General features: G+C 45.9%; 1 protein-coding gene across 1 annotated transcript in view; it reads left to right on the forward strand.

Moving 5' to 3' along the window:
- The window catches only part of NBAS (NBAS subunit of NRZ tethering complex), a 1,303,215-nt gene that overhangs the window by 396,985 nt on the left and 882,829 nt on the right, over window positions 1-23,401 (forward strand). The window lies entirely within an intron of this gene.

The following is a 23,401-nucleotide window of genomic DNA, read 5'->3' on the forward strand; positions in this document are numbered from 1 at the left end:
TGTGCTGAAGTGTGGCGTGTTCCTCTGCGGGCCGGGAACATGTGCAGTTTCACCTGCATTCCCCAGCTGCAGAGATGGGACCGCCTAGGAGAGGGTGCTGTAATGTAAAGGATCTGAATCAAATCACAAACATGATTCGGACCTCCGCTAGAAGAAGATTTTACTAAGCGGACCTCCATGAATTTTAATTCAGTACCCCTGATCTATACCATCTAATCACAGCCCCAGTTGGACAAGGACCATGTTCTTGTAGATATCCTAACAATTTTATATTCAGATTTTACCTTGTTGGCCCTTCCGATCCCCCCCCCCCCCCCTCAATTTACCTTTTTGTAAGCACCTTTATAGGTATGTTACACTAACATTACTATCCTTGATTCAATTTTCCTACATCCTTTAAGTATGTGTTTTGTTGTGTGGATCCCCACGTTCTCTCCTTGTTGGGGATTTCCCCTTTGCAGGGTTGCCAGCACGTTTGGTTCCTCCAATTAGACAGAAACTTTTCAGTATTGTTATTTATCAATAACTTATGTGATTAAATTATTGGTTTTGGAGATTGCATTGCAATTTGAACTATCCAAAAAGCTGCTTATCTTATTACCTGTTTTTGATAAGAGTGGCTAACAGTAAATGTTTTGTCATACTGAGTGTTGAACCAGAGCTCCAGATGAAGCATAATTGCGAAACATATCAGCCTAGCTCACACTCCGCAAATCTTTGGCATCTGTGACAATCTTATCTACAGATCCCCGGGAGGGGAAGTGGTATCTTTATGCCTCCTTTTTGGGGGGTATTTACGATATGATCAATGTCACAGAGTATATGTATATCTACATGCTTTTTATAAAGTGGTAGTTTGCAATTACCTTTTCTTTGTACTTTTTTGGTTTTGTTTGATTATTTGTATGTGCCGGCAATTGTTTGCCAATGATTTGTTTTATATTTTAACTTGCTAACAATAAATACTATGTTTTACTTATCTGCGCCAGTAAAGTCCATATTTTCTGAATTCCTATTTCTAATCCTTTGGAGACTGCCCCAAGGGCCGAGCTTCCATCCTGCTTTAGAGTTGCTGGCTTTGACACCCTGGCTGTTGACAGCCAGGTGTTGATGGATAGAGGTTTGCCTGGGTCAATGATTCTGACACTGCTTAAGGCTAGGAAGGAAGTCTACCTCTACCAAGATCTACCATTGTACCTGGAAAGCATACGTTTAATGGTGTGGGTCAATTGGTTTTCACCCTAGTTCTTTATCGGTGGCTCGGATTGTGACCTTTCTTCAATGTGGTGTTGAGCAGAAATTGGCCTTGAGTTCCATCAAGGTCCAAGTGTAGGCCTTGGTGGTCTTCTTTCAGCAACCCCTGGCCACGCACTTCCTTGCGTGCCTTTATTCAAGGGGTTCAACATCAGACTCCAATGGTTTGGTCTCCACTACCGCCTTGGGATCTGAACTTGGTGCTCTCAGTTCTCCAGAAGCATCCCTTTGAAAATATTCGGGAGATTCCCCTGCTTACACTGTCCCAGAAGGTGGCCTTTTTGGTGGCTACCACCTCTTCTCATAGGATGTCGGAGCTGGCAGTGTTATCTTGTTGTACCCCCTACTTGGTGGTCCACAAAGATAAGGTGGTTCTTCGCCCATGTCTGATCGTTGATTCCTAAGGTAGTCTCTGATTTTAATTTGAATAAAGATATTGTGTTGCCTTTCCTGTGTCCCAGGTTCAAACATCCTAAAGAATTTGCTTTGCATACCTTGTATGTGATTTGGGCGATTCGGTTGTATTTGGCAGCTACAGAGTCTTTTCGGAGGTTAGACTCACTGTTTGTGATCACAGACGAGCCAAAAAAAAGTGCTGTCCTTATCTTCTGTGACCATTTCAAGATGGATCAGACAAATGGTGACTCAGGCCTATTGTGAGATGTCTCCCTGGTGCTACTGCTAGACGAGATAGAAGATGTATTATTAATATTGTTAAGCAAGCAAAGCAGGAAGGAGACATGGATGTTCTTGTCCATCTAGGGACAAATGACCTGGCTTGCAATGAAGTGTCAGAGGTGAAAAAATCTTTCTCTTACGTCCTCCGACAGTCGCCGCCCACTTCATATTCATCACCAATGGGGTTATGTCCTTTATTCCGCAGGAGTAGCTAGGCAATAGAATATGTCAATACAAAGATTTTTAACATATCCCACCCCCAGGGGGTGGTCCCCTCAGTACATAACCCTCCACTTCCTGTATCCAACTCAGTTTCAATGTCTAGCTTGTCAGGAGTGGCTGCATGTCTCTATGCTAGGACTTTTGTCTCAGCCTTTTCTTTTCTTTTGATTTTATTTGAGTTTTTTTTTCTCTTTCTTTACTTAGCTGTTATTTTTTACCAGCATTAGTTTAGTTCTTCTGATGAAGAGGATCATGCGGGTTGCGTCTCGGGCTGACCCCCCTGGTCGCAGGTTGTGGGTCAGTGGTTTCTCAGCCCGCCATCGAGCGTTCAGTCAGGTACCGCTCCTGAAGTTTCTGAACGACCCATCCCTGTTCGGTGCAGGGATGCTATGGTGAGGTGGCTACCTCACTGGACGCTGTGCGGTTTCTCAACCCACCATTGCTGCGTCCTGGATGCGACTCTCCCTGTCTCATGTACAGCGGCTTGTTCGCCTGTGCGGGTTCCCCACGCCACCTATGAGGTAAGTGTAAATCTATGTGGGGACCTGTCTGTCTGAGGTCTGTCAGTCCGGGACTGTGTTACCCTGCCTCTGTCACACTGTAAATGTTCCCTATCTCTCTGGTGCATGCTGTGGGCTGCAAGGAGGGGGGCTGTGCTGCACTTCTGTGTCAGACTGGATCTGTGTGTCAGACTGTGTGCTGTATAACATGCATGTATCGTGTTGGGGCACATTTCTAAGACCGCTGCGGCGGTCCGCCATGTTTACTGTGCTTTTCACTGTGTGAGGGAGCGGAGTTTTCGGCGCCAAACGACGCCATTTTGTCAGCGCTCGCTCCGGCCGCATGGTAACACTGCTGGCGGCCATTTTCTTGTAGCCTTGCATAGGCTTACACAGAAGCGCCCTGTATTGCATCACATCCCTGGGCGCACCGATCGGAGCAGCAGCAGCAGCATTGGACCTTACAGGTTTTATTTATCTCTGTGTCATTACCTAAGTTTAGCCTTTTCTCCCTGTGGGGGTCTCATATTGGGCTAAGTGTGTGTGTGCGGTGGGCAGCGCTCGCCGCGCTTGTTGTGGGGGCTGTTAACCCTTTCTTTTCCGATCTGCTCTGGGGGCAATGGATTCTCAGGAAAGCAAAATTCCTGCCACCTTGGTGGGCTCACAAGGGACTGCTGTCTCTCCCCCCCCCCCCCTCCAGGGGGGGGGGGTTTTGGCTGCGTTTGTGGCTAATCTTGCTGCTCAGGTGCACCTGCTGGTGGCTGCTCAATCCACACATGGCCCAGAGTTTTAATTTCCTCTGGTTCGGAGGGGGATGGTGATGGGGCTGCTGTGGCTGGGGTCTCCCTATCGGGGTCCCGTTCCTCCCTGGACCTTGTAGGGTCAGAGGTGGAGGCTGAGGTAGAGGGGGTTGATAATTCTTCCCCTGGCTCGTCTGAAGAGCTTGCACTCATGGATGTATTGGTTGCTTCTATCAAGCAAACACTGCGTTTAGAGGATGAACAATGTCCCCCTGCTGCCTTGGTGGCTTATGGGACGCAGAAAAGGCGCAAAATGTCGCAGGTGTTTCCCTGCACTGATGTTTTTAACGCGCTGTGAATGAACATTGGCGTAATATACGCAAACCTTTTGCTGTACCGAGTAGGTTTAAGCTACGCTATCCTTTTACGACCGCTACTGATGAGCGTTGGTGTGTCCCCCCTCCGGTGGACCACGCGATAGCAGTTTTGAACAAGTCCACTGCGATTCCTGCTGAAGACACCCCGGTGTTCCGGGATGCCACGGACAAGAGGATGGAGTCCCTTGTCTGTCATACCTATTCTATTATGGGTTCTATGTTTAAAGCCTTATTGCTTCACTTATGGCGGCCCAGGTGGTCGCGAGCTGGACGCAGGTGATTAGACGTGTCCTGGTGGCTGATTCTGCCCTCCAGGCGACTTGGGATATGGTGGATCAAATCCACCAGGGTGTCATGTATTTGTGTGATTCGGACCTGGATATGGTTCCGTTGGCTGCACGTGTACATGGTTTGGCGGTGTTGTCTCGCCGCCTGGTTTGGTTGAAGTGTTGGTCGGTGGCCAATCTTCGCGTAAGACCTTAGCTACTCTGCCTTTTGGTGGTTCTCGCCTTCTTGGTGAATCCCTTGATGCCCTAATTTAGGGGGTCACGGGTGGTAAGAGCACGCTCTTGCCTCGATCCCACAAGACTAAGACGGCTCCTGGTAAGAAGCATGTCTCCTTTCGGCCCCCTCAGGGGTCTTTTTTCGTGCCTTTCGGTCACACTATAGGGGCAAGCCGTCCAAAGGTCGAGGCTAACACACCGATTCCGCGGCCCACAACAGTGCGGCCTAAAGGGGCGCCCTCACCCGACTCAGGGGTGGGGGGACGCTTGCTCGGTTTTCGCTCAGCCATGGCTGTCCCGGGTTCGGGACAGGTGGGTTCAGAAAATCGTTCGATCTGGGTACAAGATCGAGTTTCTCTCTCGGCCGGAGAGCAGATTTTTTCCCTCAAATCTTCTGCTATCCCCGGAGCGTTTGCGGGACCTGCATCTAGCGGTGCAGAACCTGAGGGCTCGGGGAGTGGTGGTCCCGGTGCCTCATCGGGACAGTTTCGGGGGTTCTATTCCATTCTGTTCACCGTGCCCAGGAAGGAGAGCAAGGTACGTCCGATTCTGGACTTGAAAGCTCTGAACCGCTTTGTGCGGGTGCGCAAGTTTCGCATGGAATCTCTGCGGTCGGTGGTGGCTGCCCTGATTCCAGGGGAGTTCATGGCCTCCATCAACTTGAAGGATGCGTATCTTCACATCCCGATTTTCGAGGGGCACCAGAGGTACCTTCGATTCGCCATAGCGGAAGATCATGCCCAGTTTGTGGCATTGCCTTTTGGCCTCGCCTCGGCTCCGCGGGTGTTCACCAAGGTGCTGGCGCCTGTTCTGGCTTTGTTGAGAGCCCAGGGCATCTCGGTCCTGGGATATCTGGTGTCTGCGACCAGCCAGGGTCTGGAGGAGGATCTGTCCTTCACGTTACAGACTCTGCAGGAGTTTGGTTGGACGATCAATTTTCCAAAGTCGACATTGTGCCCATCGGTTCGGTTTTCTTACCTGGGTATGATTCTGGACTCTGTCCAGGCGTAGGTCTTCCTGCCGGAAGAAAAACTCGCAGCTCTTTAGGAGGCAGTCAGGTCCCTCAGGGACGTTCCATCTTCGTCCTTTCGGACGTGCATGCGGTGTCTGGGATTGATGGTCTCGGCTTTCGAGTCGATTTCCCTTCGCCCAGTTTCACACGCGGGATCTCCAAGCGGAGATATTGTCCAGGTGGGACGGGCGTCCGCAGTCTCTGGATCTCCAGATGTCATTGAGTTCTCAGACCAGAAGGGATCTTCTGTGGTGGCTTCTATCCCCCTCAGTATCGGGGGGGCAAGTCTTTTCGTCCCCTTTCGTGGACGATGCTCGCCACGGACGCCAGCCTGTCGGGCTGGGGTGGTGTTCTGGGCGTTCTGTCCGCCCAGGGTGTTTGGTCGACGGAGGAATCCTCCCTTCCGATCAACGTTCTGGAACTGCGAGCGATACTCCTCTGTCTTCGTCGTTGGAACCCGGTTCGGGTGCAGACGGTCAATGCCACGGCGGTGACTTACATCAATCACCAAGGGGGCACCAGGAGTGCCCGGGCGGCTCGAGAAGTGGCCGCGATTCTGTCTTGGGCCGAGATGCATGTCCCGGCAATATCGGCAGGTCACATTCCGGGGGTGAAAATTTGGCAGGCGTTTTTTTCTGAGCCGTCGAACCCTGGACCAGGGAGAATGGTCCTTTCACCCGGCTGTCTTCCAGATGTTGTGCGCGAGGTGGGGTCTTCCGGAGGTAGACCTGTTCGCGTCTCGTCTGAACTACAAAGTACCACGGTTCGTGGCAAGGAGTGCGATCCTCGGGCAGACGCGTCGGACGCGTTGGTTGCCCCGTGGCATCAGTACCATCTGATGTATGCGTTCCCGCCGATTCAATTGCTGTCCAGGTTCCTTCGCGGAACCGACCACGGTGATTCTTGTGACACCGGACTGTCCTCGCCGGTCCTGGGACGCAGACTTCGTAAATCTGACAATCGACGCCCCGTGGCGTCTGCCTTTTCGAGAAGATCTTCTGTCGCAAGGACCGATCTTCCATCCTGCTTTACAGTCGCTGGCCTTGACGGCCTGGCGGTTAAAACCGAGGTCCTGAAGAACAGGGGTCTTTCCCCTGAGTTCATTTACACCTTATTAAATGCGAGGGAGTCTTCCTCGGAAGGTTTATTACCGTACTTGGAAGGCGTATTTTGCCTGGTGCGTATCCAGGGGTTTCTCTCCTGACACTTATTCGGTGTCTAGGGTGTTGCCCTTCCTTCAGACGGGTGTTGACCAGCGTCTGGCGCTGGCCACGATCAAGGGTCAGGTGTCTGCTTTGGCCGTTCTTTTTCGGCGGCCTGTGGCATCTGATTCTTTGGTTAGCACTTTTGTGCGGGGGGTACGTCATCTGATCCCTCCTAGGAGGGAACCTCTTACCCCTTGGGACTTGAATCTAGTTCTGTCAGTATTGCAGCGTGCTCCTTTTTGAAAGGTTCAGGGAGATCTCGCTGTCTTTGTTGTCCAGGAAGGTCGCCTTTTTTGGTGGCTATCACCTCGACTCGACGAGTGTCGGGGCTGGCAGCCTTGTCCTACAAGTCTCCGTGTCTGGTTGTGCATTTGGACAAGGTGGTCTTGCGACCTAACCCTTCTTTTCTTCCAAAAAGGGTTTCGGACTTTCATCTCAATGTGGACATTGTCAAACCTTCGCTTTGCGCGAAGCCGAAGCATCCGACGGAGGTGTTGCTTCACTCCTTGGATGTTGTCCGGGCGATTAGAGTCTATTTCACATCGACTGAGTCTTCTCGCAAGTCGGATGCCTTGTTTGTCCTTCCGGGAGGTCCTCGGAAGGGCATGGCGGCGTCGGCTTCTACAATCGCCAAATAGATCAGACAGACCATTGATCAGGCCTATGCTTTGAGGGGAAAAGTTCCCCCTGTACCTGTGAAGGCGCACTCTACCAGATCTCTGAGTGCGTCTTGGGCCTGTCGTCATGGGGCCTCTGTGGCCCAGGTGTGTGAGGCGGCGACTTGGTCGACCGTACACACTTTCACGATATTCTACAGAGTAGATGTTCAGGCATCGGCTGATGCTTCCTTTGGCCGCAAGGTTCTTAGTGCGGCAGTTCCCTAGAGCCCTTGTTACGGGTTCTTTGGCTTTTTGGGATTTTTGTTTTTTCCCTGGGTTCTCTTGCTCCTGTTGAGCGAGTGTTTTGTTCTTATGCCCAACTGGTTTCCTTCCTTTGGTAAGGTTCCTTTCTCTGATGGGGAGACGGCGTTGCCTTGGGCGCGGCTGTGTTCTTCCCACCCCTCATGTTTACACTGCTTTGGGACTTCCCCATTGGTGATGAATATGAAGTGGGCGGCGACTGTCGGAGGACGTAAGAGAAAACGGAATTTTTGTAAAATCTTACCTGTAAAATTCCTTTCTCTGAGTCCTCCGACAGTCGCCGCCCCCGCCCCTCTTTTGGGGTTTTGATGTACTCTCTACTGCTATTCCACTGAAACTGAGTTGGATACAGGAAGTGGAGGGTTATGTACTGAGGGGACCACCCCCTGGGGGTGGGATATGTTAAAAATCTTTGTATTGACATATTCTATTGCCTAGCTACTCCTGCGGAATAAAGGACATAACCCCATTGGTGATGAATATGAAGTGGGCGGCGACTGTCGGAGGACTCAGAGAAAGGAATTTTACAGGTAAGATTTTACAAAAATTCCGTTTTTATCACACTTGGTAATGAAGTACAGGATTTTGCATCCACCATTTCATTTTCTGAAGTTCTGCCTGTGCATAATGTTCAGAATGATAGGCAGAGGCGCATAAAGGAGTTCAACATATGGCTTAGTAAATGGTGTCAAGAGCAAGGATTTGGCTTTGTTTCTCATGATAGCTCTACTTGGAATAGAAAGGAACTGTACAAAAAAGATGGCTTGCATCTTTCTCTCAAAGGAACAAATGTACTTAGTAAACAACTCCAAGAATTTGCGAAAGAGTATTTAAACTAGGAAGGGGGGGCAAAAGAGTGGAAATACAAGAGTCCAATTGCCCCCCAAAACAATGCCAGAACAGGTCAGAAGCACAGAGGTTAAGAAATGATAAGCTCAGAGTCCTGTCTACAAATGCTCGCAGTTTAGGTAAAAATATCAATGAACTGCCAAATCACTAATCAGCTTCAGTCTCTCCGACTCCATGACTCCTGGAGACTGATTCACCCGGATACAAGAGACTACACGTTTTACTCCGCCCCCCACTCGAAATTCTCCAGAATAGACTATCTGTTCCTCTCCCAACCGGATCTACCTTACCTGCTATCTGCCACTATTGAACCTAAAGTGCTCTCTGATCATAATCCGATCACTATGTCCCTTAAATTCCCTGAAACCGAAGCGAGATGCAAATCATGGAGACTTAACTCCTCTCTTCTGCGAGACAAGGCTGTAGTAGCGAATCTTCAAAACAGTCTGTCAGATTACTTTACTAGAAACGATACTCCTGATACCACGGCATTGACCCAATGGGAGGCACATAAGTGCGTGATCCGGGGAGAATTTCTTTCCTTGTCAGCCTCGCTTAAGCGAGCACGCCAGAAAGAGATATCAGACCTCTACGCTCGCCTTGGCACACTTGAAAGGTCATTTAAACGTTCTCTTGCCCAAGCCACTTTATCTGAGCTGACAGCAGTTCGCACCGAGCTTCGCGACAAATTGGGACTTCAAGCACACCGTAGGCTTGTTCTTTCCCGCAAGATATTCTATGAGCAGGGAAACAAGAGCGGTCGCTTCTTAGCTCATGCTGTTCGCGCCCCAGCCTCATCCTCCACAGTACACCTTATTCGTGATGCCGCTGGTACCTCTCATTGCTCAAACCCTGCCATAGCCAAGCAGTTTGAGTCCTACTATAAGAAACTCTATAACCTCTCTGACTCCCTGGCCACCAAACCCTCCCCGGAATCCAGAAGGGTTCAACTCGACGCCTTCTTCCGGACCCACGGCATGTCCCCTCTGTCGGAAACGGATGCTGAATCCATGGAAGCCCCCATCTCTGGGGAAGAACTAACCCGGGCTCTCAAAGAAATGAAACCAGGCAAAAGTCCAGGCCCCGATGGGCTAACGCTACAATACTACCGTACTTTTGCTGACACCCTCACCCCACATTTTCTTCGAGCATTCCAAAGCCTCGCCACTTCCCCTTCACACCCTCCCTCCCTATTAGAAGCACACATATCAGTCATCCCCAAAGCAGGAAAAGACGCCACTTCAGTCACCAGCTATCGGCCGATTTCACTACTAAACGTAGATGCCAAACTGTATGCCAAGATCCTGGCTAATAGAATTCTCCCCTTTCTACCGTCTCTTGTCTCTTCTGATCAGGTGGGCTTTGTCCCTGGCAGAGAGGCGCGGGACAACACCACGAAAGCCCTTAATATACACCACTGGCTTACCACCAAGAAGGTTCCCGGTTTTTTCCTATCCCTCGATGCCGAGAAGGCGTTCGACAGAGTGGCCTGGGACTACTTAATGAAGACTCTGGAATCCATCGGAATCCAATCCCGGATGCTCTCAAGCATCGAGGCACTATACACGGATCAGAGAGCCCGAGTCCGGGTTAACGGCCACCTGTCGGACGCCTTCTGCTTATCCAATGGCACAAGACAGGGCTGTCCCTTGTCCCCAATTCTTTTTGTTTTATCCCTTGAACCTTTGCTAAACATGCTCCGATCGAACCCCGATATACACGGAATCCAGGTCGGTGACTACACTCATTAAGTGGCAGCGTTCGCGGACGACATGCTCCTCTTCTTATCACAACCCCACCTCTCCATCCCGAACCTACTTAGAGACCTGAAGCATTATGGCTCATTATCAAATCTCAAAATAAACTACTCGAAGTCTATGGCCCTTAACATCTCACTCCCGCACTCAGAAGTAGAACGCTGCCAACGCAACTTTCCTTTTGTATGGACCACGTCTTCACTCCCATACTTAGGCATTCACATTCCACGAGCTCTCTCGAGTCTTTACGACTCCAATTATCAGACCCTACTATCCACCATATGCGCGGATTTAAAAGCCTGGAGGAACATCCGAATCTCCTGGTTTGGTAGGGTGGCCCTCCTTAAGATGTCCATCCTTCCAAAACTATTATACCTTTTCCAAACTATTCCTATACACCTACCTCCTGCATTCTTCTCCTCTCTCCGATCCCACTGGCTGAAATTCATATGGCAAGATAAGCCACCCAGAATTAAGTTTTCTCGCCTTACAGCCCCTAAGCATAGAGGTGGACTAAGTCTGCCGGATGTACGAAACTACTATAAAGCTTGCCTACTCAGTAGAATAGTAGATTGGAACCTACACACTGGCCAAAAGGCGGTCGTGGGTGTGGAAAATGCCTGGTCTGCCACCCCGCTAAACCTCCTCCCCTGGTTCCCTATCTCTGCTGTCCCGCAATCCCTTCGATTGCACCCCCTTATCGGACCTCCATTACTAGCACACGACAAATGGCGCAAGAGTTTGAAAATTGACCCCCATTATGGCCCTCTTACATCCCTGCGTTTCAACCCAGCTTTCCCGCCTGGGTTGTCTGCTAGCTTTCTACGTTCGTGCTGGCCGCATCAAGAAGTTTTGGCCAAGCACTTTTTCAAAAAAGGAACACCTATCACCTGGGAAATGCTTAATTCCACCCTACATCCTCCAGGTCTCCCACTATGGACGTTTTTCCAAATCCGTCACTTCCTCTCATCCAACCATGCTCATTCCAAATGGACGAGACCTCTGACACCATTGGAATCTATCTGCGAGAGAAATCGCCCTCAACGCCATATCATTTCAGAATTATACAACCACTTGCTTGATGCACCTTCAGCTTCCTCAGCAACGTTCACACAAGCATGGTCAAAAGACCTGCAAATTACCCTGTCTGATATTGACTGGGAATCCGTTTGTCGTTCGCCCCATCGTGCTTCAATTAATGTCACTGCTCAGGAGAATGGTTACAAAATCTTAACACGCTGGTACAGGACCCCTGCGAAAATTCACAAATTTGCACCGGAAGTGCCTGATACATGTTGGAGATGCAATGCAGAGACCGGAAACATGTTACATATTTGGTGGACATGCCCAGCTTTGCAACCCTTCTGGGAAAATGTTCACAAAATTGTGACTTCCGTCACATCTAGCGTCTTTCCGTATTCTCCGGAACGCATCCTACTTAATTACTCTCCACGCAGTGTTTCCACATATACAACCGTCCTAGCACGTCATATGCTGACCGCCGCTAAATTATGTGTCCCATGCCATTGGCGTTCAACTTCAATTCCCTCGACTCTGGAATGGTTCCGCAGGTTGAATAAGATCGAAGAGGTCGAGGAGCTGATTGCCATCTCCAGAGATAATATATCCAATTTTTCTACCGAATGGCTCGACTGGCTCCGATTCAAAGAGACGGATCTATACAAATCAATCATTGAACCCGCCAATGGGTCTCTCCACTCTACATGACTCTCCCATGGAAGATGATGACCATACACCGAATTCTGTTCTTGACGACCACACCACTTCATATGGGCTGTCTTTATTGTCACAGCGTAAATGGGCGAATACAGTACCTTCCCCATCAGGGACTCCCTCTTCTCCCCCCCCCCTCCCCCACTCCCTAACCCTTCCCTCCTCCCTCCTTTTTTTTTCTCTCCTTCCTAACTCCTCCCTCCTTCCTTACCCACTTTCTTTTCTGCTTTTACTATCCCTTCTTAACTTCAGTTAACTCACGGACCTGCACCCCCACGGGCTACATCCATAACACTGGTACCCCGATATTAGATCCATGGACCCCCTAGACCTCAGGATATAACATTTCTCCTAACCTGATTGTCCATACTCTAAAGCTTTTCCTTGATACCACAGGGGTACATGTATCCAGAACCCTGACAATTATGGCCCACGTTGGAGTCATGCTCATTCCTATTGTTATACTGTAAGACTAGCTATGCTGAATTTTTTTTTTTTTCCTGAATGGGTTTTTTTGCAATGTACTTGTTACAGTACGATTCTCTGCCTCCACTTCTTTGCGAATCCTAGCTTTTCTATTACTATGTTGAAATGTTCAATCACAATATGTCATTTGATGTATCTCCTTTTATCTTTAATAAAAAATGTTTATGGAAAAAAAAAAAAAAAAAAAAAATATCAATGAACTTGGGTCAATAATGGCATCTGAGAATGTAGATTTAGTGGCTGTTACGGAGACATGGTTTAATGAAAGAAATGACTGGGACATAACCATACCAGGGTACTCTTTATACAGAAGAGACAGAGAAGGCAAGAAAGGAGGAGGAGTGGCCCTGTATGTGAAAGATAGCATTAAATCTAACCTAATACAAGTTGGTGAGGCCAACATAGAGTCAGTTTGGGTTACGTTGCAGTTTGCTAATCATGCAGTAACTCGTGTAGGTGTGATATATAGACCACCTGGTCAAGTTAAAGAACTAGATGATCTACTAGTTGAAGAAATAGCTAAAATGACAATGAAAGGAGAAGTTATCATTATGGGAGATTTCAATCTTACAGATATAAACTGGAAAACCAAAATAGCAAGTTCTACCAGGAGTACAGATATTCTAAATTCCCTACTGGGGTTGTCTCTGCAACAAGTGGTTGAGGAGAAAACCCGGAGGGAGGCCATTTTGGATTTGGTATTCACAAATGGGGATTCGGTATATGATGTCATTGTAGGCAAAACCTTGGGATCTAGTGATCACCAGTCAGTGTGGTTTAATATAAGAACTGAAAGAGTCACACCACACAAAAACAAAAGTTTTAGATTTTGGAAAAACAGACTTTTCAAAAATGAAATTAGTCATGAATGAGTCCTTATCAGACTGGAACGGATTACATGGAGTCCAGGAGAAATGGGACTACTTAAAAGGTGCATTATTGAAGGCAACAGAAAATTGCATTAGACTTGTCAGTAAAAGCAAAAAAAGGAAGAGACCACTGTGGTACTCAGCAGAAGTGGCCCAAATCATTAAAAATAAAAAGCTAGCATTTTGTAATTATAAAAAAACCCAGAGCAATGAAGATAAGGAAATCTACAAGATTAGTCAGAAAGAGGCCAAGCAAGTTATAAGAACTTCTAAAGCGCAGGCAGAAGAAAAACTAGCTCAGTCTATGAAAAAGGGGGATAAGACATTCTTCAGATATATAAATGAAAAAAGGAAATTAAAACAAGGAATAACTAAATTAAAAACAAAGGACGGAAGGTATGTAGAAGAGAATAAAGGGCTAGCCGACTGCCTTAATGAATACTTCTGTTCAGTTTTTACAGAAGAAAAAGAAGGAGAAGGACCTCCACTTGAAAGGATGACTAATGAATCGTTTGATGCATGTGTCTTTACAGAGGAAGACGTTCTAAGATTGCTGTCTAAAGTGAAGACAAATAAGTCACAGGGTCCTGATGAGATACACCCAAAATTATTAAAAGAGCTTAGTGGTGAGCTGGCAAAACCATTAACAGATTTATTTAACCAATCATTAGTAACAGGAGTCGTCCCGGAAGATTGGAATTTGGCAAATGTCGTGCCCATTCACAAGAAAGGTAGTAGGGAGGAATCGAGCAACTATAGACCAGTGAGTCTGACATCAATAGTAGGCAAATTAATGGAAACCCTATTAAAGGATAGGATTGTGGAACATCTTAAATCCCATGGATTGCAAGATGAAAAACAACATGGGTTTACTTCAGGGAGATCATGTCAAACAAATCTTATAGATTTTTTTGACTGGGTGACTAAAATAATAGACGTTGGAGGTGCAGTAGACACTGCATATCTAGATTTTAGTAAGGCTTTTGACACTGTCCCACATAGAAGACTTATCAATAAACTGCAGTCATTGAGCATGGACTCCCATATTGTTGAGTGGATTAGGCAGTGGCTGAGTGACAGACAACAGAGGGTTGTAGTCAATGGAGAACATTCAGAACAAGGTCATGTTACCAGTGGGGTACCTCAGGGATCTGTACTGGGACCAATTTTGTTTAATATCTTCATAAGTGATATTGCAAAAGGCCTCGATGGTAAGGTTTGTCTATTTGCTGATGACACAAAGATATGTAAAAGGGTTGGTGTTCCTGGAGGGAAACGCCAAATGGAAAAGGATTTAGGAAAACTAGAAGAATGGTCAGAACTCTGGCAACTGAAATTTAATGTGGATAAGTGCAAGATAATGCACCTGGGGCGTAAAAACCCAAGGGCAGACTATAGAATATTTGACACAGTCCTGACCTCAGTATCTGAGGAAAGGGATTTAGGAGTAATTATTTCAGAAGACTTAAAGGTGGGAAGACAATGTAATAGAGCAGCACGAAATGCCAGCCGAATGCTTGGATGTATAGGGAGAGGTATAAGCAGTAGAAAGAGAGAAGTGCTTATGCCGCTGTACAGAACACTGGTGAGACCTCACTTGGAGTATTGTGCGCAGTACTGGAGGCCATATCTCCAGAAGGATATAGATACTCTAGAGAGAGTTCAGAGAAGAGCTACTAAACTAGTACATGGTACATGAATTGCAGGAAAAAACTTACCAGGAAAGATTAAAGGACCTTAACATGTATAGCTTGGAAGAAAGAAGAGACAGAGGGGATATGATAGAAACTTTTAAATACATAAAGGGAATCAACTCGGTAAAGGAGGAGAGCATATTTAAAAGAAGAAAAACTACCACAAGAGGACACAGTTTTAAATTAGAGGGGCAAAGGTTTAAAAGTAATATGAGGAAGTATTACTTTACTGAGAGAGTAGTGGATGCATGGAATAACCTTCCTGCAGAAGTGGTAGCTGCAAATACAGTGAAGGAGTTTAAGCATGCATGGGATAGGCATAAGGCTATCCTTCATATAAGATAGGGCCAGGGACTATTCATAGGATTCAGATATATTGGGCAGACTAGATGGGCCAAATGGTTCTTATCTGCCGACACATTCTATGTTTCTATGTTTCTATTCTATCAGAGGTCAGGGCTCTTTTCCCTGTAATGGCGCAATCTACTGGGGCGCTTAGTGCTTCTTGGGCCTTCTGTGATCAGGCATCAGTGGCACAGGTTTGCAAGGAGGCCACTTGGTCATCGGTGCACACTTTCATTAAGTTCTACAAAGTGTATGTGTTGGCATCTGCATATGCTTCCTTTGGCCACAAAGTTTTGCAGGCTGCTTTTTAGAGGTTTTTTTTCCCTCTTTGGGGGTGTATTGTTCAGGTTGGGCTCCAGTTGTTTTTTTGTTGAGCTCCTGTTTATTTGGTTGGCTATTGTGTTTAGCCTTGGGATTTTTTGTTTTCCCACCTCTCATGTTTGACACTGCTTGGGGACGTCACTGCTGTTCTGAATAATGGAGAGCCTTGTCTGTGTCTGTCAATGAACAAACGAAAAAAATTGGATTTTTGTACTTACCGTAAAATACATGTCTGAGATTTGAGGGACACAAAACCCACCCCTCTATGAAGTTTTAATATTTCTGACAATGCTTGTTACTAAACTAAAGGCTTATAGCGGGGGGGGGGGTTGTATATTACCTATGACCGCTCATGGGCGTAGTCAAGTCTTTTCTGCCTTGTGTCCTACTTAACCCAATGGTTAAGAAGATCAGGAGCTGTGTCCGTCAATGAACATCAGAGGAATTAAATTTTACGGTACCGTATATGCTGGCATATAAGACAACTTTTAACCTTAACACCTCCCCCAAAAATCGGGTGGGGGGGGGTCGTCTTATACGCCAAGTATAAAATGTGAACCTTAGAGAACTCCAGGTTTAAGACTACCAAGCTGGCCCAAAACGAACATTCCTAATCTGTCAACCCGCTGGATGTGTGGTAATACTGTATGTACCATAGCTTCGGCTACATATAGTATACCGCGCTGAGCCAATCACAGTGAGCGATGTATTCTAATAATAAATACAAAGCCAGCTTAGATTGGCTGGGTCAGAGGTTGTAACATTATCAGTCCACCTCCCTGACTCTGCTAATCTGTGCAGGCTTTGTATTCATTAATAGAATACATTACTCACCATGATTGGCTCAGCACAGTATACTGTATGTAGCCGAAACTACGGTACATACAGTATTACCGCACATCCAGCGGGCTGATGGATTAGGAACATTCGTTTTGTGCTAGCTTGGTAGTCCTAAACCTGGACTCTTCCTCTTAAGGTTCATGCTTTATACTCCTGTCTGATTAGTGGGTGTAAATGGCTGCTAGATAAGACCCCGTCATGGGGTGGTGGGTAGTCTTATACGGTGAGTACAGCCCAAAACCTATGTTTTAACTGGAAAATTAGGGGGTCGTCTTATACGCCAGCAGATACGGGAAGTCAAAAATCCCATTTTATTATTATTTTTTTTACTTGGAGACTGTAAATCATTGCACCTGTGATCAGTAGATGGTGGGTGCCATGCAGGAATAATGAAGAGCTGTGTCGGTCAATGAACTCCGAATAATATATTTTACGGTAAGTACAAAAATCACATTTTGTGTGTGTGCAAATTAACAAATCTTAGTTGCAATCAATGACCCGTGTTTGTTGGAGTATTTTAAAGTATAGTGTCCCAAAGAAAACGATGATTCTGAAAAGATATTAAAGGTTTTCTTACTAGCAATATGCACAGGTGCATTTCTAGTTTCCTGTTGCAATTTTAAATCACTTTTTTCATGCCACAAAGCATTCTGGATGATGGTTTCTAAAGACCTCTTGCAGTCATGAAGTGGTTAATCCAGACACTAGCAGCAGAAGAGAAAACCTTCTAACTTCTGTAATATCTAAGCTGCTGCATGTCTGAGTGCTCTTTACTTATTAATAGATCCCTTTTATACCATCTATGAGGCGGTCACTCCATAACCTCCCGGGACTGTGTGTTGCTGAGATTTCCAGTCTTTGGTTTGGTGAAGGGCTGTCGCTCAAAGCAGCCAGTCTGTTGGTGTAAGTTATTACATCTTGCCATCAATACACATTTCAGTGAGAGTTCACCTTACCATAAAGACAAGTGACAGAAAGTTCCACTTGTAATTTGTTTTGCCTTGGAACCTATGTATGAACTATAAATTAAAAGGAAATGGGTATTAAAGTCCGTTCATTCTGGCTGCCGGCTTGTTGTTTTGTAAAATAAGTATTTCAGTATGGGTGCTGCCGCTTGGTTTAATGATAAACTAGGGCAGGCAGGCATGAGGCGAATCAAATCATAAATATCCCTGTTTCATAAAGTCAGTGGCGAGGCCCGGGGAAAGTACTACCTGATGCAAATAGATGTGTGATAAGAGACTGAACAGCGGGGCCGGGGCATACTCATTTTTCATGTTTCTTATTATATTAAAAGATAGCAAGCAGTGTGACGGGAGCATTGTCCCAGGCCTGGCAGATAAAAATACAAATTCTAAAGTTGTTGTTCTTAAATAGTCTTGAATATTAAATCCCTAGCTTTGTGCTCAGCTTAAAGGAAATCACCCAAGAGAGAAATAAATTGGCTGCCATTAATGACCTTCGTCTGAAAATACAGTCAAGGGGATCCTCTGGTTTCAGCACTTTCTGACCATATAGTTGATAAATACAGTCATAATTCCTGATCTGTCCTTATTCCTGGTTAGTGTCTAAGAAAATGTGAATCAGCATAGTGACATACACTTTAAAAAGTTTTCGTTGTTTTAACTTGGTACTAGTGTAGTTCAATTCCCTGTGTTGGTTATTTGCCTATTCTTGTAATGATAGGCTCACATGTTGTGGCTGCAGTTTGTAGTTTCCTGGCTGATTGGTTTCCCTACATCCATGTATTAATTCATCTAGCTTGTCCCTATTCACTAAAAGAGACAGACACCTTCCTGTTCTGGGTCACACAGCATCCAGTTCATACCAAACCATTTTTCTGTGGTGCATCACAAATATGGGCGTGCTAATATGATCAAAATACAGCAGGGGTGTCCAGCCTGCAGCCCAAGGGCTGCATGAGGCCCAAGATGGCTATCAATGCTGCCAATCACAAAATCGTAAACTTACTGAAAAATGTTGATTTTTTTTTTTTTTGAGGGGGATATTTTTTCATAAAAATGTATATACGCTTAGGGAACATACTGCTGAATTAAAATTTGACAGTGTCTCTTTACTGGAGTTTTATACGTTTTATCTTCCCAAAGACGACAAATATCCTTTTCACATTTACACCTTATTCATGTCATTAGTTTTCGGCAGCACCTATATTTGTGAGAAACTGTATTCAAGGATGAAGCACACAAAGGGCAAAATCAAAGCCAAAATATCTGATAAAGACTTGACTGAAAAATCATTGAGAATAGCTACTACAGGGGGCATAACAAAGATTCACCCCCTATAAATCAATCACATTTTGTTGCTTTGCAGCCTGAGGTGAAGACGGACACAGTTTTTGTTTTATCCAGCTGTATTTACTCAGTGCAACTTATAACATCCAAGTAAAAAGATAAAACAACAACATGTTAAAAAAAAAAAAAATCAAAAACAGAATCAATGAGTTGGAAGAAGGATCCCCCCCCCCCCCCCCCCTTGTGTCATTATTTTGTGGTTCAACAGTTTTTATTGAAAATTTTAGATATTTAGATATATTATAGTACAAAAAGACAATAAGGGAAGAGGGGAACCTGCCACTGCAGGATATGCAACAGAACGGACCAGTCAGCCAGTAAGATACTGGATATTGCTTTCCCAAATTTAAAAGGATCTATACTTATGTTCAGAATGGCCAGGGCTGGTTTGGGATCATTTAAGATTCCTGAGATTGGAAGAAGATAAAACACACTCCTCCAGAAGCTTCATATATTGTTATACTTCCAAAAGATATGTAGTAAGTTGCTAGTTAGGCTACATCCATGCCAGCAAAGGGAAGACCCTATCGTGGAGAATTGTGCTATGCGGTAGGGTTAAAGTACCACTTGGTCACTATTTGTTGTGTCAACTCCCAGTGATTTGCGCAATGTGATATTTTGTAGAGGTATTGGAGAGCACTACGCCATTGCTTAGTGGTGAAGGTCTCTTGTAGGACCATGCTAGGATCAGTGTCTTTTTGGAAAGGGAAATTTTGTCTTGGAACATATTATAGCGTTAGGCGTGCCTTGGTAGAAATTCCAGACCCCCGAGTGAATGAAAACAGGATGGAGGGGATTGGATGTCAAAAAGTGGTGAATGCTAAAAAATTGGAATGGCTTCACCTTGGGTTTGTTTTATTCCTTGCTCAATGAGTCTACACTCTTTAGTTTGCCGTCCACATAGAAGTCCGAAACCCAACATAAATTATAGTAAGACCAATCTAGTTGTTTTAGATGTGGCATAAGCACCCTTAATATACTCCCTTAATGTGGTATACTCACCACATGTGTGACATCTCTCCTTGCCTGCCTTCCCTATATGCCCTCAGCTCCCATGGGAGACACTCAGGGTCATGTCTTTAGCTCCAGTGCCGGTGCCGCGAGAGCTGTTATGTAAGTTTGGAACTTTGGGGGCTTTGTGTCCCTCTCCCTCCCCCCTCCAGCTCCCATTCATCATCATTGTGGCAATTTCCTTATACTCATTCATTTTTTATAGATCTATATCACACATCTACTACTGAAAAAGTGGCAAATCTAGCCCACAAAACGCATTGAATCTACTGATGTCATGATTTCTTTTATATTACTCTGTACTTTTTGGAATTTTTGCCTTGTTGGTTGATATGCACCTGGATCTGGGGACCGCTTACCAGCTCTCTTACTACCTTGAATTTTTACATTATACATATTATGTCTGCATATCTGTATGTATCAATAAATGTGTTCATTCTTGTCCAACCAACCTTGCAATGTCTCTTATTCAAAGTCCCAACTTCTCCTTTAATTCTATTGAACATTGATGGAGGTGCTCGGCATATTCCCCCTGTGCGCCTCACTCAAAGTTCCACACCTTTGCCCTCTTTTTTGCTTAGCCTAGTAGCAAGTAATTTGGCATACACTTTAATGTCAGAGTTCAACAATGAAATGGGTCTGAAATTGGCAGGGGCGTTTGGGTCTTTCCCCTGTTTGGGTAGTGGGACAATATGCGCTCCCAGCATCTCCTGTGGGAAGAAGGTTTGAGATTGGACTGCCCTGAATACTCTCGACATATAAGCGGCCACTGTATTTCCGAAAAGTTGATAGTATTTGTTGGTCATCCCATTGGGTCTCTGGGATTTATTTGAGGGCAAGGATTTTATCACTTTGATTATTTCTTTTGTAGTGAAGGGGACATTAAGAGACTCCAACTGTTCAGAAGTCTGAAAGGGTAAGTTTATAGGAGATAGAAAAGCTGCAATAGCTGAGTCCGAAGGTTGGGGGGTGGATAGATCCTCTTTTAAATTGGAAAGAGAGCCATGAAAGTCAGCAAAAGCATCAGCTATGAATTGAGGGTTATATAACATTTGATTAGTGTGTCTTTGCTTGATCTGCAATATTTTACTTTTGATATGCTGTGCCTTCAACCTGTTTGCAAAAAACTTTGCCTGCCTTGTTGTGGGCATAAAATTGTAGCTTCAGGTATGCCATATGCTTATCGTGTTTGAGTTGCAGCAGTGGCGTAGCGTGGGTTGTCAGCACCCGGGGCAAGGCAAGTAATTTGCGCCCCCTAACCCGACTTTGAGGTCACAAAAGTGTGAAAGGGGCCTTCAGTAATCAAGGTATAGTGTGCCCCCTTTCAATGCAGAGTGACCAGCGTGCCCCCTTTCAATGCAGATTGACCAGCGTGCCCCCTTTCAATGCAGAGTGACCAGCGTGCCCCCTTTCAATGCACAGTGACCAGCGTGCCCCCTTTCAATGCACAGTGACCAGCGTGCCCCCCTTCAATGCAGAGAGATCATCGTGCCCCCTTTTAATGCAGAATGACCAGCGTGCCCTCTTTCAATGCAGAGAGACCAGCGTGCCCCCTTTCAATGCAGAATGACCAGCGTGAGGCGGCATAGGCGAGGCTTGGCTTGCAACGCCACCCCACCCTACACCAATGGACAGGTGAGGCACAGTCCAGCCCTGCCCCGACCCGCCATTTTCAGCCATAGGGCGGCTGCGCTGGACTTATCCCAGCCTAAAGATGGAGGCAGCCGCAGACAGTGTGTGAAATGTGTATGTCAGAGTCAGACAGACAGAGTGACACTGCGGATGCGCCCCCCAAGATGTTGCGCCCGGTGCGGCCGGCCCCCCTTGCACCCCCCACGATACACCACTGAGTTGCAGTAGCTCCCTAAGTTCCGAGCGCAGCTTAAGCAGTGCGTCGGAGGGCTCATTTGTGGGTTTGGATTTATTTTTAGTTTCTAGATCATGAATAGATTGCAGTAAAAGGTTGTAGCGCGAGTTAGTCCCACTTGGCGCGGGCACAAAGTTTCAATACGATACCTCTCATAAAAGCCTTATGACACTACATAGTGTACAGTCATTGACTTCAGTTATGTCATTCAAGTTAAAGTAGTCCCTTAGATGCTGAGAGAGCAATTCACTGCTGCCAGGGTCTTGAAGGACTCTATTATTGCATCTCCAAAGACTAACTGGGGGGCATGTATACTTTCCCACCAGAGATAGAGATAGTGGCGTTGTTGGACTACGTAATATCTGAAACGGTGGAAGAGGATACCTGCTGGAGCAACCCTTTATCAGTATCAAACATGTATATACAGGAGTAGGACAAATGCCTTGATAGAAAAAAAAAAGTAAAATCTTTTTCACTGGTGTGTAGGCAGCGCCAGGCGTCAGAGATTCTCTTTGTGCATGAATGTCCATAGACTTTGAAAGCCCCTTTTAGGGGGTGCAGATAGGGTCCGCACAAGGGTCTGTTGTGATGTTAAAATCTCCACATATAAGGAGGTTACCCCACTTGACCCTAGATACTTCCTTGAATACTTTTTGCAAAAAGCAGAGCTGTTTGGTATTAGGAGCGTACAAGGTCACCAGGGTGAAGGGTCTGTTGTTGATGTTACATGTCAAGATTGTAAAGCGGCTTTGAGGGTCAATAAACGATGAGTTGAAAAATGCTGAAAAACATGCATCAAAGCACATCTCAAAGGCCCGTGTACACTAGCTATAACATTAAAGCCAGATACACACTATACACACTATACGGGCGGCACAGTGGTGTAGGAGTTAGCACTTTCACCTAGCAGCAAGAGGGTTGCTGGTTCGAATCCCAACCACGACACTACCTGCCTGGAGTTTGCATGTTCTCCCTGTGCCTGCGTGGGTTTCCTCCGGGTACTCCGGTCGCAGTAGAAGTCTTTTCAGAGGAAACGCGTTGGAGAGGAGGCGTGTCGCGCCTGCCACCCACGTCATCCGAGGTGTCCGTGCTGCAGCCAGACACAGGATACTGAAAGTCTCCACATTTACATGCCGATACCAAGACCTGTTTCCTGTAAGTACATTTGCCTATGTTTTCCTAATAAACCAAGGATAATACACTACGGGCGGTTCATTTGTTTCATTACATGGTATGCACTGGAGCTACAAGCTGAGCTATATCATTGGAAGAGTGAATAAACTGATAGTCTGGGGAACACTCAGGAGGATACCAACATCATTATCCAATTTAACCAGGAGAATTATCTCAGATACGCAAGTTATTAGAGACATCTGGTAAGAGGCTCCACTGTGTGTCACACCAGGGTGAACTGTGCATGCCATTGCATAGAGTTAATGCCTGAGAAATTTATCTATCTGGTAAGCAGGATTGTCAGCTGGTGGTGGGATCCTTTATCACTTTAACATCACCTTCCTTTGAATATTTCAAGCACCCACATGTCAAGATACTTCAATTCATTTGTTATCACCTGATGGACTTTGATTTTGTTGTGAATCACAGTTTTGGACATTTTAGTCTCTTCAGCTGTTTGGAATTGTTTATTTTGATTTTGTCACATTTCATACACCTTTTATGTAGTGTATATCAACATATTTGTTGTCCTACACATTTTGTTTAGCGCACCAACCCATTTTTCACACATACCTGGTTTTGATTGGCATCAGACACTTGCAGTCCCTGGGAAGAGGAAGAAGCAGCACAAGGAGCTACTCAGTTTGTGTGCTAGGAGGAGAAAGAAGAGCACAGATAGATGAACTCATTACTCTGCTCCGTCTCATTAACTGTCCAGTTACAGCTGGGGGT

Source organism: Pelophylax lessonae, assembly GCF_965119305.1.
Source record: "Pelophylax lessonae genome assembly, chromosome: 3".
Lineage (NCBI taxonomy): Eukaryota > Metazoa > Chordata > Amphibia > Anura > Ranidae > Pelophylax > Pelophylax lessonae.